Source organism: Canis lupus, chromosome 36, assembly GCF_003254725.2.
Source record: "Canis lupus dingo isolate Sandy chromosome 36, ASM325472v2, whole genome shotgun sequence".
NCBI lineage: Eukaryota > Metazoa > Chordata > Mammalia > Carnivora > Canidae > Canis > Canis lupus.
This window is the reverse complement of record NC_064278.1, coordinates 18,020,256-18,036,060: the sequence shown is the minus strand read 5'-3', so window position 1 is coordinate 18,036,060 and position 15,805 is coordinate 18,020,256. Positions and strand designations below refer to the sequence as shown.

Genomic DNA, 15,805 nt, shown 5'->3' with positions numbered 1-15,805 from the left:
AGGGTTTTCACTGCAGTCACGTGAAGGAGGGCCAAAGGGGAGGAGACTGCAAAGATGACACACACACTAACTCGTGCCTGAACCTTAAGGAGATGGATGCCACAGGCGAATGTCACAGGAGTAATCTTCCTTTTGGGGAAAGGTGACAAAGTATAGCACAAAGGGGGAAGGGCAACCAAACCCCTACTCGTGCAGGAGCAAGGAGAGACTTTAGTGCCTTGGAAACTGCAGAGAATGTGGTGTCACTTTGATGTCTGGGAGTCTGCGGGGTGCTGTTGAGGACAGCAGTGTCACCGGGGGGGGGGGGGCAGTGATGGGTCCTGGCATGAAGGGGCCCCTTGGTGGGCCCTGGGAGCAGAGTGAGCCCTATGCTGACAAACAGCTTTGCAAACAGCAGAGCTCAGGCTCTGTGAAGAGCTGAGCAGAGCAGGGGAAAGGAAAGGTGGCCACCATGCTGTCATAGGGAGAACATGTTCATGAGCTTGAAGGAGACACCATCTGGAGACTTCCAGAAGTAGCTGGGGCAGGAGGTGTTTCAAACATCTAAGGAAAGGACCAGAGCCTGTGAGGCATAGATGGCAATCCACTGCGGGTTTTCACTTGTGAACTTCATTGACTTGCTTACTTACCTCTTCAGCAAGGTTTGGTCTATGTTTGAGCGCCATACAGGTGCTGGGCAAACTCAGAAGAGTAACCAGGGTTTGGTGGTTTAGTAGGGGAGGAAGGTGTGTTATAAGGAAACCTGATCAATTATTTAAAAACATGTAACCCACGGGGTGCCTACCTGGCTCAGTCAGTAGAGTATGGGACCCTTGATCTCAGGGTTGTGAGTCTGAGCCCCATGTTGGGTGTAGAGGTTACTTAAAAATAAAATGTTAAGCAAACAAAAAACCCCCATGTAACCCAGAACCTCAAAGTTTAGTAAGAGAAACATAAGCACATGAGGTGGACGGATGAGCCTCAAAGGGTCTGCTGTGTTCCGTGAAGGGTCCCCAAGAAGCATGCCGTCCATCACTCATTTAGCAAGTATTCACTGGGTACCTATTAACACCCTAGGCGCTGTTTCAGGTCTCCCCTGTGTACCAGACATAATGCCTGCCTTTCAGGCCTCAGAGTTGGTGGGAGATGCAGATTAAGAAGCAATTAAAATATAATGTGATATTTCTCAAGTCGGAGGATATGCCTGAACATTAGCTTTAGTAGAAGTAGAAGCTTTAATAGAAGCCCCTAAACAGTTTTCCAAAGTAGTGTTACCAGATCTCACTGTCACCAGCCGTGTGTGAGGTTTCTCATTGCTCTACACCCTTGTCAGCATTTAGTATTTTCTGTCTTTTTCATTTTGGCATTCTCAGGTGTGTGTCATGGTGTTGTATTATGGTTTTAATCATATTTCTTTAATTACTTAGGAAATGGAGCAGATTTTCATATGCTTATTTGCACTTTGGGTAACCTTTTTTTTGGTGATATGCTTTTTCAAAGGTAAAAACCCTGCAGCGGCTGCTTCCCTGAACGTTGAGTTCATCAGTAAAGAGCAAGAAGCTGGTATGGCTAAAGCAGAGCGAGGGAGGGAGAGTAACAAGAGAGCAGGCCCTCGAGGAAACAGAGGAGCACATGGTCTCGGGTGCTGTGTGGACTCTGGTTTATATTCTGGGAGGAAAGTGTCTGGCACAGAGGTGTGATCTGACTTATGTTTCAACTCTGTGAGGTAGAATAATGCTCCCAAAGCTGTCCAAGGACCTAGTCTGCAGAGCCTGTGCCCATGTGATGTTACACGGCAGAAAGGGATTAAGTTTGCAGATGGAAGTAAGGTTGGTAATTAGGTGCCCTTGAGTTGGGGAGATTATCCTGGGTTATCTGGATGGGCCCAGTGCACAGCAAGGGAGAACAAGAGAGGTGGCAGTGTGCGAGGGACTTGGCCCTTCAGAGCTGGCTCTGAAGACGAAGCAAGGGGGTAGGACGGGGTGGGGACGGGGTTGGGCCGGCACTAGAAGCTGGAGAAGGCAATGAAACTCGTTCTTCCTTAAAGCCTCCAGAAGGAGGCTGACAGCCCTGCTGACACCTTGACTTTAGACCAGCGAGTTCCATTTGGAGCATCCGAACTCCAGAACTATAGGGTAATCCATTTGTATGGCAATAAGCCCCTAAGTCTGTGGTTATTTGACACAGCAGCAAGAGGGAACGGGTACAGTCACTATGGCTGCTGGGTTGAGCCCAGACTTCAGGTGGTGGCCAAGAAAGAAGGAAGAGAACAGTTAAGAGCCATTACAATAATCCCGGCAAGAGCTGATGACAGCTTGGAGTACAATGAAAAAGCTAGATCTCATAAGGCAGAAAAGAAACAGAACCACAAAAATAAAGCCGACTTTTGTGGAGTTTTGAGCCCCTAACCATGTGCCAGGTCGTACGCTAAGTATTTGATTTGTATTTTTTCATTTACTGCTCACAGAAGTCCTCTGAAGTAGGTACAGTCTTATTTGCATTTCAAACGTGACGATCAGAGAGGTTAAGTCACCTGCTCAGGGTGTACAAAGCGACAACCAAGATCCAAACCCAGGCTCTTGGATGCCGAATCTCTCTTGCTTTCCCTTTTGTTCCCCCCAGGTTCCTAACAGAACTGTGCCTGGATGTTCTTATGTGGTCTCGGCTGTGCCTTGGAGCATCCCGGAAAGGGTGGGCTGCAGGTAAAGCAGGAATTCCAAGAGCTATCTTAGGGGCAGGTTGTTCTGAGGACACAGGAAGTAGGGCTGGGGGTGCGGCTTCCTTCCAGAAGGGACATGTCAGCGATATATTCTAGGACTACTCCAAGTACCTGGTCATAGGAGGATGAATAGGGTAACAGGCCCCAGGCCTCTTCTTTTCTATGATCCTGTGAAAATTGCTTAATGAAGGCTCCTTCATAGAGACCGATTCTGCAGGTCCCTTTCGAGTCAGTGGCTCATGGTTCATTCAACGTCGTCTAACGTGGCAGTAGATCTTGTGGGTGTGCTCAGATGCCAGGACTGGCTGCTCAGCATGGGGTGCTGGTGATGTGGGGGCAAGTTTGGCTTCTCAGGTAAAGAGCTCTTCCTGCCCAGAGCCACCTGCGGTTGCTCTCATACGTTAGTTGGGCCTGCTGCTGGTCTGGGAGTCACTTGGGACAGTGCAGCTGGTTGGGCCTCTGTCCCTAGTTTCTGAGCCCACACACCAGAGAGATCTATCGGTGCTCCATGGCACTCTCTAGGCTTTGCCTGCTGGTGGATAACAGGGTGATTTGGCAATACACCAAACACGTAGGCCAGGCCTGCGCCATGTTCAGCCCCTAATTTTTCCACTGTCATTTTCACTGCAGTGGGGTAGACGACCTGGGTCCTTCCAGAGTAACAGCATTCTGGCAACTCCTTAGTTGCTTTTGTTTTTTGAAAATTTCTCTCCAACAGTCAAATTCCCAGTGATATTTCCAGAAATGGAGGTTCGCTACCCGGGTAGCAGACGCTGACTAGCTCTGGGCTGGGCCCTTCACAGAGCGTGTTTCGTTGGCAGGTAGCACGGCTGTTCCTGTTGTGTGAACCGTAGAACTGACATTCAGGTAAATTATGAAACTTGCTCAGGATCAGTAGTGACTGGTAAGCAGGGAAGTCAGGGCGGTCTTCTAAGTCCCGTCACTGCTTTTACTAGAGGATGAGCAAGGCTTTCCCTGGGGAACCGGTATCACTTGACCGTGTGTCAGATTACTCCGGAAAAAGGCCCACTCTCCCTTCCTGGTTAGGGGGCACGGAATGTCCTTTCTCACTTCCTGCTGTGGTTGCCTCCAAGTGGAGAACAGGGAAAAGACAGGATGGGGTGGGAGGAGAGAGTAGAGCATAGGAAAGGGGTTCAGAAGTCTCCTGAGCTGGGAGTGGCGGGCATGCCCTAGGCCCAGCAAGGGAGCCTTGAGGGGATACCAAAGGGTGAACACATTGCCTTTTACATCTCGTTTTCTCATTCACAAAATTAAGTAATTACATCCTGGGGGAGAAAGGGCTGCAGCATTGAACATACAGTGTGCAGGCTACGTCACTACAGGTAGCAGATTGGGTTTAACAAGCCATATGGGTTGTAATTGTCTAAGTATGATTAATTCATAATGTTTGTTCATTTTATGCCTTATATTATGATTTGTTATTGTTTCATTTAATTACAGTGGAAGCCCTTTCTCGAGGCATGAGCAAGAACCCTTAGGGATTTTGAGGGATCTCACATAATAACAAATAACATCCTGATATTTTGGCCTTTATCTGGGACTGGTTTCTACCCGAGGAAGTTCCACAGAAGAGCAGAGTGAACTTGGGGCAGATGGTGCATCCGTCCGTTACAGAACTCTGCTTGCAGCCTGAGGAAAACTTTATACTGAAGGTGGAAATAATGGCTTTCTGCTCAGTTTGTTGTAAATTCTAAATGGGGTGATTGAAGGCTGTAATGATCACTGTTGTTGGATGCCTCTGGGCTCCAACATCTGGCGGGTGCCTTTACTAGCTGACAGCTGTTAGCCTCGGTATCGCTGTGTGCCAGAGCTTTTGTTTTAAGTAGGCTGGGGATTATGCTAGAAGCAAGTATCACTAGTTCATGAATCAAGACATTAAAAAAAAAAAAAAAAAAGAAAAGAACAACTTTATTTTCAGGATTAACTTCACCATGGTACATTTAGTAAGAACAGAGCATTTTTTGCATATTGTTATGGAAATGCTGCAGCCTCTTATGCTCAAAACCCAAGATTTTTATTATGTTTTTAGCATGAGAGTTTAAATTAATATTCTAAACCCTGTTTAGCCTCTGTCAGAGACAAATCCAAATTGCTAACAAGCCCAAGATAAATTTAGGAAAATTGGCTTATGTCCTGAGAGCAGGTTCAAACTGAAACAGTAAAACTCATACAACAAAAAAGGAAATAATTTTGAATTTTGGAGATAGTGGATTGAAGGGGTAACATCGAAAAGTATAGTACTTTGCACTGGAATAAGCAGTTTGGCTATGATTTAAAAATGTGAATTTAAGAAATAATAATACTATAGGCAAGACGCTTACAGTAAATATCCAACACTGAGATTATGCTAAGATACTTTAAATCTGGGTTTTGGGTGACTAATACAATTTAAATAAGGATAAAGGTAAGATTTGAAAAGAAAATTATCACTTAAGGTTGTTAACATTTTTTAATAGTGTTCTTTCTCATCACTTTTTAAAATAATTAGAAAGTCTTTTTTTTTGAGAGGGGGGGAAAGAGAGAGACAGTGAGGGCACGGGAGGAGCAGAGGGAGCGGGAGAGAGAGAATCTCAAGCAGACTCCCCACTGAGCCTGGAGCCTGATGGGAGGTGGGAGGTGCTTGATGTCACAAGTCTGAGACCATGACTTGACCTGAAATCAATCGTCTGACACTTAACCAACTGAACTGTCCAGATGCCCCTAGAAAATAATTTTTAATTGCTTTACCCAGGTTCACTTTTCCTTCCCACATTTTTAAAACATTGTTACTATACTTCAGGACCATGGAATTTTGGCTTTTTTTTTTTTTTTTTTTTTTTTTTGTAGAAGCAAAAGCTATTTTGATAAAAGAGAGACAGAGAGATTGAAAGAAAGAGAAGCAGGCTTGGGTCTGTCAGCTATGAATCTGCCATTTCAAGAACTAAGGTAGCGGTGCCTGGGTGGTTGGTTGGTTGAGCATCTGGCTCTTGATTTCGACTCAGGTTATGATTTCAGGGTCATGGGATCCATGACCCCATTGGACTCTGCGTTCAACGGGAACTCTGCTTGAGATTTTTGTTCTCTCCCTCTCTCTCTGCCCCTCCCCCCACTCGAGCACATGTTCTCTCTTTCTAAAATAAATGGATGAATCTTAAAAATAAAGAAAAAAAAGAAAAGAACTAAGGCAGTTGGCAGAGTTAATGGCTGAGACGATCCAGCCTACAACTGTGTACTTTCCATGTAAAATACAAGTGAGAAGGGAAATGGGGTGATATTGTCTTCTCTGGGAATTTTTCAGAAAGAGAAAGCCCACATTTTACAGGTAACAACTTTTGGGAGAGTTGAAGAAGAAACAATTCTAATATCTGGAAATGTTTCCCCTTTGCTTATTTAGGAGACAAAATACTCACTCTTCTGATCTTCAAGCGTTCCTGCCATATCTACCCTCAGAAACTATGCAGCTTTGTGTCTTCCTAATCTATAAACATGCCCAGAATCATTGTGAAGGTGGATTTCCTCTGCATGGTTGCTGGCCACCCAGGAGATAATGAGGAAGAAGATGAGGATGATGATGGTGATGAGGAGGAGGAGGAGGAAGAGGAGGAGGATGTGGGAGGATAGATAATAGAAATGGTAGGAGAACACTTTTGAAAGAGTCTAGTGTTTGAGATCCCTTCTAAGTGTTGATATACATTTTAGGAACTCCACCAGCAAGACTATTTCAAACCAACCACCTCCAGAAAGCAATTTTGATAGTGTCCAGCGTTGACACGTGGTGGATGATGGGTCTAGTTGTATGGGGGTATTAAAAAACAGAATCACGGGCAGCCCTGGTGTCACAGTGGTTTAGCACTGCCTGCAGCCCAGGGTGTGATCCTGGAGACCCTGGATCGAGTCCCACGTCAGGCTCCCTGCATGGAGCCTGCTTCTTCCTCTGCCTGTGTCTCTGCCTCTCTCCCTCTCTCTCTGTGTCTCTATGAATAAATAAATAAAATCTTAAAAAAAAAAAACAGAATCAAAGAAAAATGAAAGATTAAACTCATGAGGTAAATAGGAACAATTCGCATGTGCTAAAAACCTTCAGTGGCTCATCTCACTTAATCCCCCTAAGAACTCAGTGAGGAAGCTACAATTTTTTGTCTTTTTTTACAGATGTAGGAACTCAGGTTAAGAAGATGTAAGGAACCTGCCCAAGGTCACTCCACTATTAAGTAGTGGGCCCGGGATTTAAATCCAGTCTTCCTTACTACAAAGTCATCAGCTCTCAACCACTATCGAACAGACTTATTGATTGGTTGATTTTCAGCAAAACAAAACAAAACAAAAACCCAAAAAACAAACACCCCCTCCCCCAAACCCAAGAAAGTTATTGCTCTCTTGCTTCCTGATCACTCAAACCATCTCTAGGCCCCCATCCCCACCTCCCTGCCCCCAGGCCATCTGCATGGATCCTGCAGCTGGGTCAGAATATGCAACTGTATTTGTGAGAGCACAGCATGTGGCTTTAGCTACGAATACGTTGCAAAAAATCGTAATTTGGATGTTAGGATGATCCTGCAGGGAGCTGATGATGGATGTGAAACAAGCCACAGGGCAGAGAATAAAGAATGCTACCTAGAAGTCAGGGCAAGAACCCTGCCACGAACGGGCAGTGGGACCTCGTCAAGTCATGTAACTTCCCTGAGACGCATTTTCCTCAACTGTAACATGAGAGCATTCGAATAATTATGTTCAAGGTCTCTTCAAGTTACAACATGCAAGCAGATGGGCCCCACTCCTTTCATACCGCTGTTCTTATTAATATGGAAACGCATTTCATTCGCAGACCTAACCTAAAAGGTATAATTTGATAGCTTGAAAACAGTCAGAAACGAATGGCTTCACCCATCAGTTTTCCTTTTCCGTAGAAGGTCTAGGATTTGCCATGTGAGAAAGGGCTGGGGAGGCCTGGAAGGGTGCCAGTTCCCCTGAAAAAGGGTGGCAATGTGGCCATGCCAAGAACTCTGTGTGTCAATCTGGACCCAATACTGTGTCTCTTGTTATTGTCTGCTTCTGCCAACGGCTGCTTTCTGCTCCAGCTGTTTGGAATCCAGACCTGGCACTCCGAGGTCTGCCTTGGCACCCTGTGTGTGTGTGTGTGTGTGTGTACGTGCGTGTGCATGTGCGCACAGGCGTGTGTGTCTGTAGACTCGGCGTGGCATGATGGAAAGAGGCAAAGACAGCAACCCTATTTCAGCCTTTAGCTTTTTTACCTGCACACTGGCAAGCCAAAATCTAAAGGGGCTTCTCCCCGTGTGACCCAGCACTGAGTCCCTCATCAACACGTTTGGTCATATTGAGGCTGCAAAAGTACTTAGTGATAACAAAGCAAGGAGTGTATAGAGGGTTCAGAGGTCTAGCGGAGCCGGTGGCTCAGCATATGTACTAGAACAAATCGCTGCGTATCCATAAAACTATATGGGCCTCTCCCACCTTCTGATTTTTTGCATTTTGTCTCCACAGAGACTGAGACAATCGTGGTTTCACCAGCCATGGCTCCATTTCGGGTTGGGAGGCATCTGGGTGTTTCTCTGGAGGGTGCTTCTGTGTATTTGGGTGCAGCTGAGAAACAGGGAAGTGGAGAAGCTGCTCGTGGATGGGGGGTAAAAGTCACTCATCGGTCAGCTCGGGTCTCGGGGCTGCTGCTGCTGCAGGCTGTTGGCAGCGCTGAGGATGATGTCTCCGGCCCATGGCTTTCCAGATGGCAGGAAACAAGAACACCTCAGGTGGACAAGAGCAAACTAGGTATGGGCAATAATATCGCCTGCAAAACTATGAGATAGGTTAGGACTTTTCCTATTTTCTTTTCATTTTCTATTTGTTCCCTTTAATTTTTTTGGTAACTCTGTATCTTGGTAGAACTCTACAAACTCTCAACTTTCAATAACTGTCCCCAAATAGACCCATCTCCTCCCCTTGTAGGACTTATATTTTAGCAGGGACGATACTACATGACCGCGGGGAAGTGTGTTAAGCTGTCTGGGAAGGGAAACCAGGGAGTTAATAAAAGAACACAGCAGGGATCCATGAGCAGAGGCTTCTCCTGGTGCTACCGGCCACTCAACCCCGCCAAGACGTCTATGTAGCATGTGGGAGATGGGTGCTACCCCCAGAGGCCTCACAGTTGGGCTGAGGAGACCAGAATAACACATAAGAAATGCAACCATGGAGGGCCAGACGTTAGTGTTGGATTTCAGAGAGGTAGGATTTGGTGTGTCAACAGGAGTCACGTGATACTAACTAACATCTGTTCCACTCGTTCTAAATTCTAAATTGTTCTAGATCCTAAACGGAACTTGTGGGGCTCTGTGATTAGCTAGAACTTGGATCATTTTATCACTTAACTTTTTATGAGTGTGTAGCTCTTCTTAACCAGCCATTAAGTTCATTCAGAAATCACGAATTTTAGAACTGTCTTATGTTCCCTCTAATATCCAGCCCATTGTTGTCTCTACAGGACCTTCATCACTGAACACTTGTGAAATAAGGGTAGGACATCATAATCTCTTCTTGTTTTTCTGAGACTAATTCTAGAGCGTAAGAAAGGGGAGAGGATGTGATCACCTCGAGAGCTTGAAGTTCTAGATTCGTCACTTGTGCTTCCGACGACCGTGCTTTCTACTAAAGCACTGTCCATTACTCAGGATCTTCCTGCACCCCATTCGGAATGGGGACGAGTGCAGCTCCTTCCTCTTGCAACACTTTCAGTAGCAGGCTATTCTCTTAAGCATTTGAGGTGATGGAGAATGACAGCAGACAGATGGGCCCATTGACAAGCGTGTCCCCTTGTGGTACTCCTGTCACAACTGAATTATTCTGTCATTTGTGCTGTCACCAAATCAGGCTGATCCAAGGAGTGGAAAGATGAACATTTCTAGTGACTCCTAATCAGAGGGAAATGCCTTGGTGACTCGTGTGCTTTCTGTGAAGGGGACTGGCTTTATCATTTTGAAGGAGTGAAGAAAGAGGACATGGTGCTACAGGATATGAATGTGACCTGCTTGCCGTGGTGACGGTGTTTTGAGTTACCTCCTGGTTGGGTTCCATTAGGTTTAGCTAATATCTCTCTCCTATATGTGTCCACCTAAATTTAAGGAGCCCAGTTTGAGAGCTTGTTAGATGCTGTGGACCTACAGGCCTCCCCAGTCTTCATATCAAGGGCCTTTCCTTCCACCTGTACCTATGACCCCACCTATCAATCTCCAATTAACTCCACATGTAGAGCAAGATTGTGCCCATGTCCAAAGTATATTCCCCTCCACATTGTTGGGTCATTCCTTAAGGAAAGTCCCTCCAGGGTTTCAGCCACTCATGAGTTCAAGGAGCCTCTGGGAGGGAAGGGCTCCATAGCTGTACTTCTGGCATCAGACTCCCCCTGTTATATAAGTCTCTGGCACTTGACTGGAAATTGTCTGTTGCAATTCCACTCCCAGAGAGTTGTGATAGCCTTGGGAAATGGGGAATGGAATGGGCTGCTTTGAAGTCAATTCCAGAAAAAGTTATTTACTAAATATATTTAGAATCACATTTTATTTTTTTAACTGGGGGAATATAGTTAGTTTGCGATTACTTGCCACTCTTTACATTTTGCTAAATTTTTTCTGAATTATCCCAATAACTTCATTGTACTCATTTATTATACGTAGACTTTCCCTTTTAAAAAAAGATTTTATTTCTTTATTCATGAGAGGCAGAGAGAGAGAGGCAGAGGCAGAGGCAGAGGGAGAAGCAGGCTCCCTGTAGGGAGCATGATCCAGGACTTGATCCCAGGACCCCAGGACCATGCCCTGAGCTGAAGGCAGATACTCAACCACTGAGCCACCCAGGCTTCCCTAGACTTTCTTTTTTATTTTCTTTTATTTTCTTTTATTTTCTTTTCTTTTATTTTATTTTAGTTTAGTTTAGTTTAGTTTTTTTCCATCATGATAAGTGTACCCTTTAATCTCCACCTCTTATTTCCCCTATCCCCCAACTCACCTCCCTTCTGGTACCACCAGTTTGTTCTCTATAGTTAAGAGTCTGTTTCTTGGTTTGTTTTTCTCTTTCTTTTTTCCTTTGCTGTTTGTTTTGTTTCTTAAATTCCACATATGAATGAAATCATACAGTATTTGTCTTTCTCTGACTGACTTCTTTCAAACTTAGCGCTATACCCTCTAGTTCCATGCATGTTGTTGCAAATGACAAGATTTCATTCTTTTCATGGTTAAGTAATATTCCATTGTATATATACATCACATCTTCTGTATCCATTCATCGGTTGATGGACACCTGGACTGCCTTTATATCTTGGCTAGTGTAGATACTGCTGCTACAAGCACAAGGGCGCAGGTATCCCTTTGAATTAGTGTTTTTGTATTTGAGGGATACTCAGTTATGCGATTTGTGGCTCATGGGGTAGTTTTATTTTTAACTTTCTGAGGAAGCTCCATACTGTTTTCCACAGTGGCTGCACCAGTTTGCGTCCCCACCAACAGTGCAGGAGGGTTCCTCTTAGGGACAGGTGTGAGGTGATATCTCACTGTGGTTTTGATTTGCATTTCCCTGATGATGAGTGATATTGAGCATCTTTTCGTGTGTCTGTTGGCCATCTGGATGTCTTCTGTGGAGAAATGTCTGTTCATGTCTTCTGCCCATTTTAAATTAGATTATTTGTTTTCTGGGTACACATAGACTTTCTATGATTTGTCAAGTGAAGTTTACAGTGTACAAAACCTGATTTGTTAATTCAATAAAGATTTAAAGTCCTACTATGGTTCAGGTGTCCAGAGATGAATAAGGCCTGATTTTGACTTTTGAGAATTCAAGTGTGGCTAAGAGGATAGTAAAAAGATTGTCCAGAGCATCTCAGCATCTATTTGCTTGATTGTGACTGAGGAGTATGTGTGGGATGGCGGGGGGAGTGTCCAGATATTAAATTTTAGGGCTTAGTCCTCCCATACTTTGAATTTGATATGTAATTATGGTTAAATACTGGAGACATAGAAACAGAAGCCACCCACATCTCACATGACCCTGTTGGCTTTGGGACATTCTCATTAATAATAGCAGTGAATTTACTATTTAGGTACTAGACACTAAGGCCATTTCTATGTGTTTTTTTCCATTACAACTGAGGCTGAAAATCAGCAGTCTTTATAAAGACCTTTTTTTTTGAATATTTTTTAAATGATTTTCACTTTTAATTTACAGAAAGATCCCCACATATTGTGGGGATTAGGGGGACAGTAACATCTATGTACCCTTCACCAGCCTCAAGAACTATCCACTGAAAGCTAATGTTTTCCCTCCCACTCCCCCTTCCCCTTCTGCCTGGAGGACCTTGAGGCAAGCCTCAGATGCACTGTTTCTTCTGCAGGTAGGTCTGTGCTCATGCTGTTGGACACTGGCAGCAGGGCCGATCCCTCTGCATTCACAGCCCTCCCACTCACTGCCTTTGGCCAGCCTACCCTCATTGCCGTGTCCCGCTTGCCCCCGGTAAGCATCTGGGCTTGCAAACTCTGAATTTCCTATTTCTTATCTCTTCCCCTTGTTCACTTTTGCAATTTCTTTCTTAACGTAAAGTTTGTGCTGCTGCCTGTAAGTATCCCAGCCCTATCGATAACTGTGTCCTAATAGTCAACCTCATAATCCAATGTTAGCTTAATCCTAATCCTTTGAGAAGTTTAAAATTTATTTTCTGGGGTCTGCTTACCTTCCTGACTGGCTAAATGGGTTCGAACGTGCTGGCTCATTTTGCATTCCCTGTACAGCTTGATGAAAACAGCTTTCAGGATCTGCCTCGAAGTGAGTGAGACCACTTTGTTAACAACGTCACCGCCTTTAGATTTGCAATCCTCTACCTGACTTTTGCAAGGCCAATAAACCAAACAGTTGATAATACTTGGAAGTGGATGACTCAATCTTAATGCTCCCACGATTGCTGCTACTACTCTTACCAAACTCCATGACAGTCAGCCCCTCCTACCTTCCAGAGTGAAATCCTTTAGGAATAACAGCGTTTTGAGCGCTTGCAAGCCACAGGGACTGTCGCTATGGGTGAGCCACCTCCCCTCGAGGGAGCTGGGAAACATATATGAAAATTACACTGCAGAAATGGTGACTCAAGAACACTGCTATTTCTTTGCATGAAAATACAAATAACAAGATAACTGTAAGTAGAATATGTACCCATATAAACATATCAATAACATGATCTATTACACTGGATAATATTAATAATATTACTGTAATAATGTATTACATTTAATTAAATGTAATAATGTATTACATTTGTGACTGTGTAATTATCATGTGTGCATTTCTAATGTTTTTATAGAGTCTAGTGTTAGCGCTTTATGCGTTGATGCGCATTTTAGGAACTCCACTAGCTTGATGACTATTTCAAATTAGCCCCCGCTAGAAAGCAACTTTGATGGTGTCCAGAGTTGATAGCTGTGTTAATAATGAGTCTAGTAATGTGAGTGTGATAAAAACCAGAATTAGAGAAAAATACATATTGCATTCCTTAGATAAGCCAGAGGGACCGGCCTGTGTTAGGGGAGCACACTTAGATGGCAGCACTGTGCCCCTTCCATAGTAACGTGGTAACTTAATCAAGTATTTGTTGCTTTTATTTTTTTCCTTTAAAAATAAATTACATAACTGCTTTCCATGTGCGTCTGGCCAGGGGCTGTGGCCTGTTGGCCGAGGCCAAGTGGTACCAAGGAACAGGCAGTGACTCGATGTAGGAGTCTTTAGCAATACTCGTGAAGCAGAGACATTTTGAGATTAGAGGGAAATCTGAAGGTTTTGTGGTTTTTCCAATCTCTAACGAGGGATAAACTTTTTTTTTTTTTTTTTCCTCCTGGAATTCACTGGGAATTTGTTGTAATTCCAGAGAATACATATGTGAGATGTTTGGAGTGCCACAGATCAAAGACCCAAAACATAAGATAAAGTTGGGTTTTTTTTTTAATGTTAAATGAGGGATCTAATGTTGTAAGCGGAGGCGGGAGAGGTCAGCAGTTAAGAGTTGGGCTCTCACTCAGACCATCTGTACTTACTGTGTGATCCTGGGCAAGTCACCTAACCACTCTGGGTCTTAGCTCCCTCTGTAAAATGGGGGGTAGGGCAGATAATAGTGCTGGCAAGGGCAGCCCGGGTGGCTCAGTGGTTTGGCTCCTGCCTTTGGCCCAGGGCGTGATCCTAGAGGCCCGGGATTGAGTCCCACGTTGGGCTCCCTGTGTGAATCCTGCTTCTCTGGAAGCAGGATTCTCTGCCTGTGTCCCTACCTCTCTCTCTCTCTCTCTCTCTCTCTCTGTGTCTCTCATGAATGGATAAATAAAATCTTAAAAAAAAAATAGTGCTGGCAACATGGGATTACTGGGGGGAGTGGCTGAGATAAGTAAAAAACAAAAGATATTATATTTTGTTGGCACGAAATCAGTGCTCCAAAATTATTAACGAGACCAGCTCTCTTTTGCCCACTCCACACTGCCTCATTTGGTTGTGATAGCTGACATCGAAAAACACAGCCGATGTGTCAAGGAGGATGATAAAGAGTAAGTCTCTCTCTCTCTCTCTCTTTCTCTCTCTCTTTTTTTTTCTCTCAGTTCCTTTCCCTTCCCTCCTCTCCACCCCTCATCTCTTGCCAATTATCAATTCCTTGTGAAACTAGACGGTGCAGGATATTTCAATAATGCGGCCTCAATGGCAGCAGGGCCTGCGGAGGGTCCACAGCCTGCCCGGTTCTTGGGCTGCACAAGACAATCCAAGAGGGACCTCGGGCCCTGGAGCCAGCAGATGGGAGGGGGCTTCCTGGTCCAGTGTCCCCTAGCTGGCACCTCTTTCCGGGCTCAGTGGCTAGCTGCCTAAGTCTGAATCTGGTCTCTAGGACACTTGCCTGTGCCTGGAGGTGGGGCATGTGGGGGGGTAAGGACGAGTGTGTTTACTCTACTTTAGATTTCTCTTTAAAGCATAAGCACATTCCATTGCTCTGTACTAATGCTTTTGATTGTGTGAGTACGTGTTGAAGACAAGTACCTAATTATTTCCTTAAAAAAAAAAAAAGAAAAGAAAACCTAAAACCTTCTCTTGCCTGATTTAACCATTTAAGGTGCCTGAGACCGGCTTTCGTTTGCATGCAAATAAAATAGAAGGCCTGCCTTAGTGTGTCTTACCTAGTGTGCTTGCTTGACTTCAGAGGCCTAGAGATGGGTCAGCTGCCTTCCTAACCTTGGCGTGGCTCTTCGGTGTTTTATCTCTTGTATTTTAAAATGTAATTACGGTAGAGGATTTTTTCTTTTTTTAATCGCAGAATCTAAACTGAAAGTCTAAATCCAAACATGATTTTGTCTAGTTGCCTATGTTAAAGATTATGCCCTTGCAGTACCTAACACTGAATCCATATGCTGTGTTTTGTTTGCTGCATGTGAACAGCTGGGCTTCTGAAGACTGCTCCGTGGAGTTAGGGCTCCAGCCACAGCACCTGGACATGTGCTGGGGACACCTCGGCTGTCCACTGCTCTTGATATATGACGTATATGGCTTATATTCTGGGGGCAAACAGCTATTCTGTAGCGTGGCACAAGCGTACACTGTATCATCCATTCTCTAATCTATATAATAAAAAATCTATCTTGGGTTTAAGTTGAATCTTTTTCTAATTATACCATTCAGATGTGAGTTCTTAACATTTTAGAGGTATTTTGATTTTGGAAATATTCTTGATTCAGGATTGGTCAGATTTTGGGTATGCCTGGGAAGTGGTTTTAAGTTAGAAAGTCTATAAGGCACCATAAAGAGGATCTTAGGGCACATCCTATCTTAGGTCTAAAATAAGTTGGGACCTTAAGAAGAGAGTTAATTGGTTAAAAGAAAATTGGGCCCCTGGTATTCAAGAAATTGAATAATCTGCAAGTTTCTTTTCCAAATAGGGGCAGTTAGACTTTAAGAACATTTAGTTCATGGGCTGACAGACATTCACATCACATCTTTCTTCTAAAAAGTTAAGATATGAGTTGAGAACTTTAAATGAACACAACCAAAACCACACAATTTAAAAAAAAAGAGGTCATGATCTTGGAGTCC

The 15,805-nt window shown here is 44.2% G+C and overlaps 1 long non-coding RNA gene across 1 annotated transcript; it reads left to right on the top strand.

The window, feature by feature from the left end:
* The first annotated feature begins 9,054 nt into the window (after positions 1–9,054).
* On the top strand, positions 9,055–12,872 carry LOC112668286 (uncharacterized). The gene is made up of 3 exons (XR_003141622.3): positions 9,055–9,226; positions 12,093–12,211; positions 12,487–12,872. It is a non-coding gene; the product is annotated as an uncharacterized LOC112668286 (long non-coding RNA).
* Positions 12,873–15,805: the final 2,933 nt, after the last annotated feature.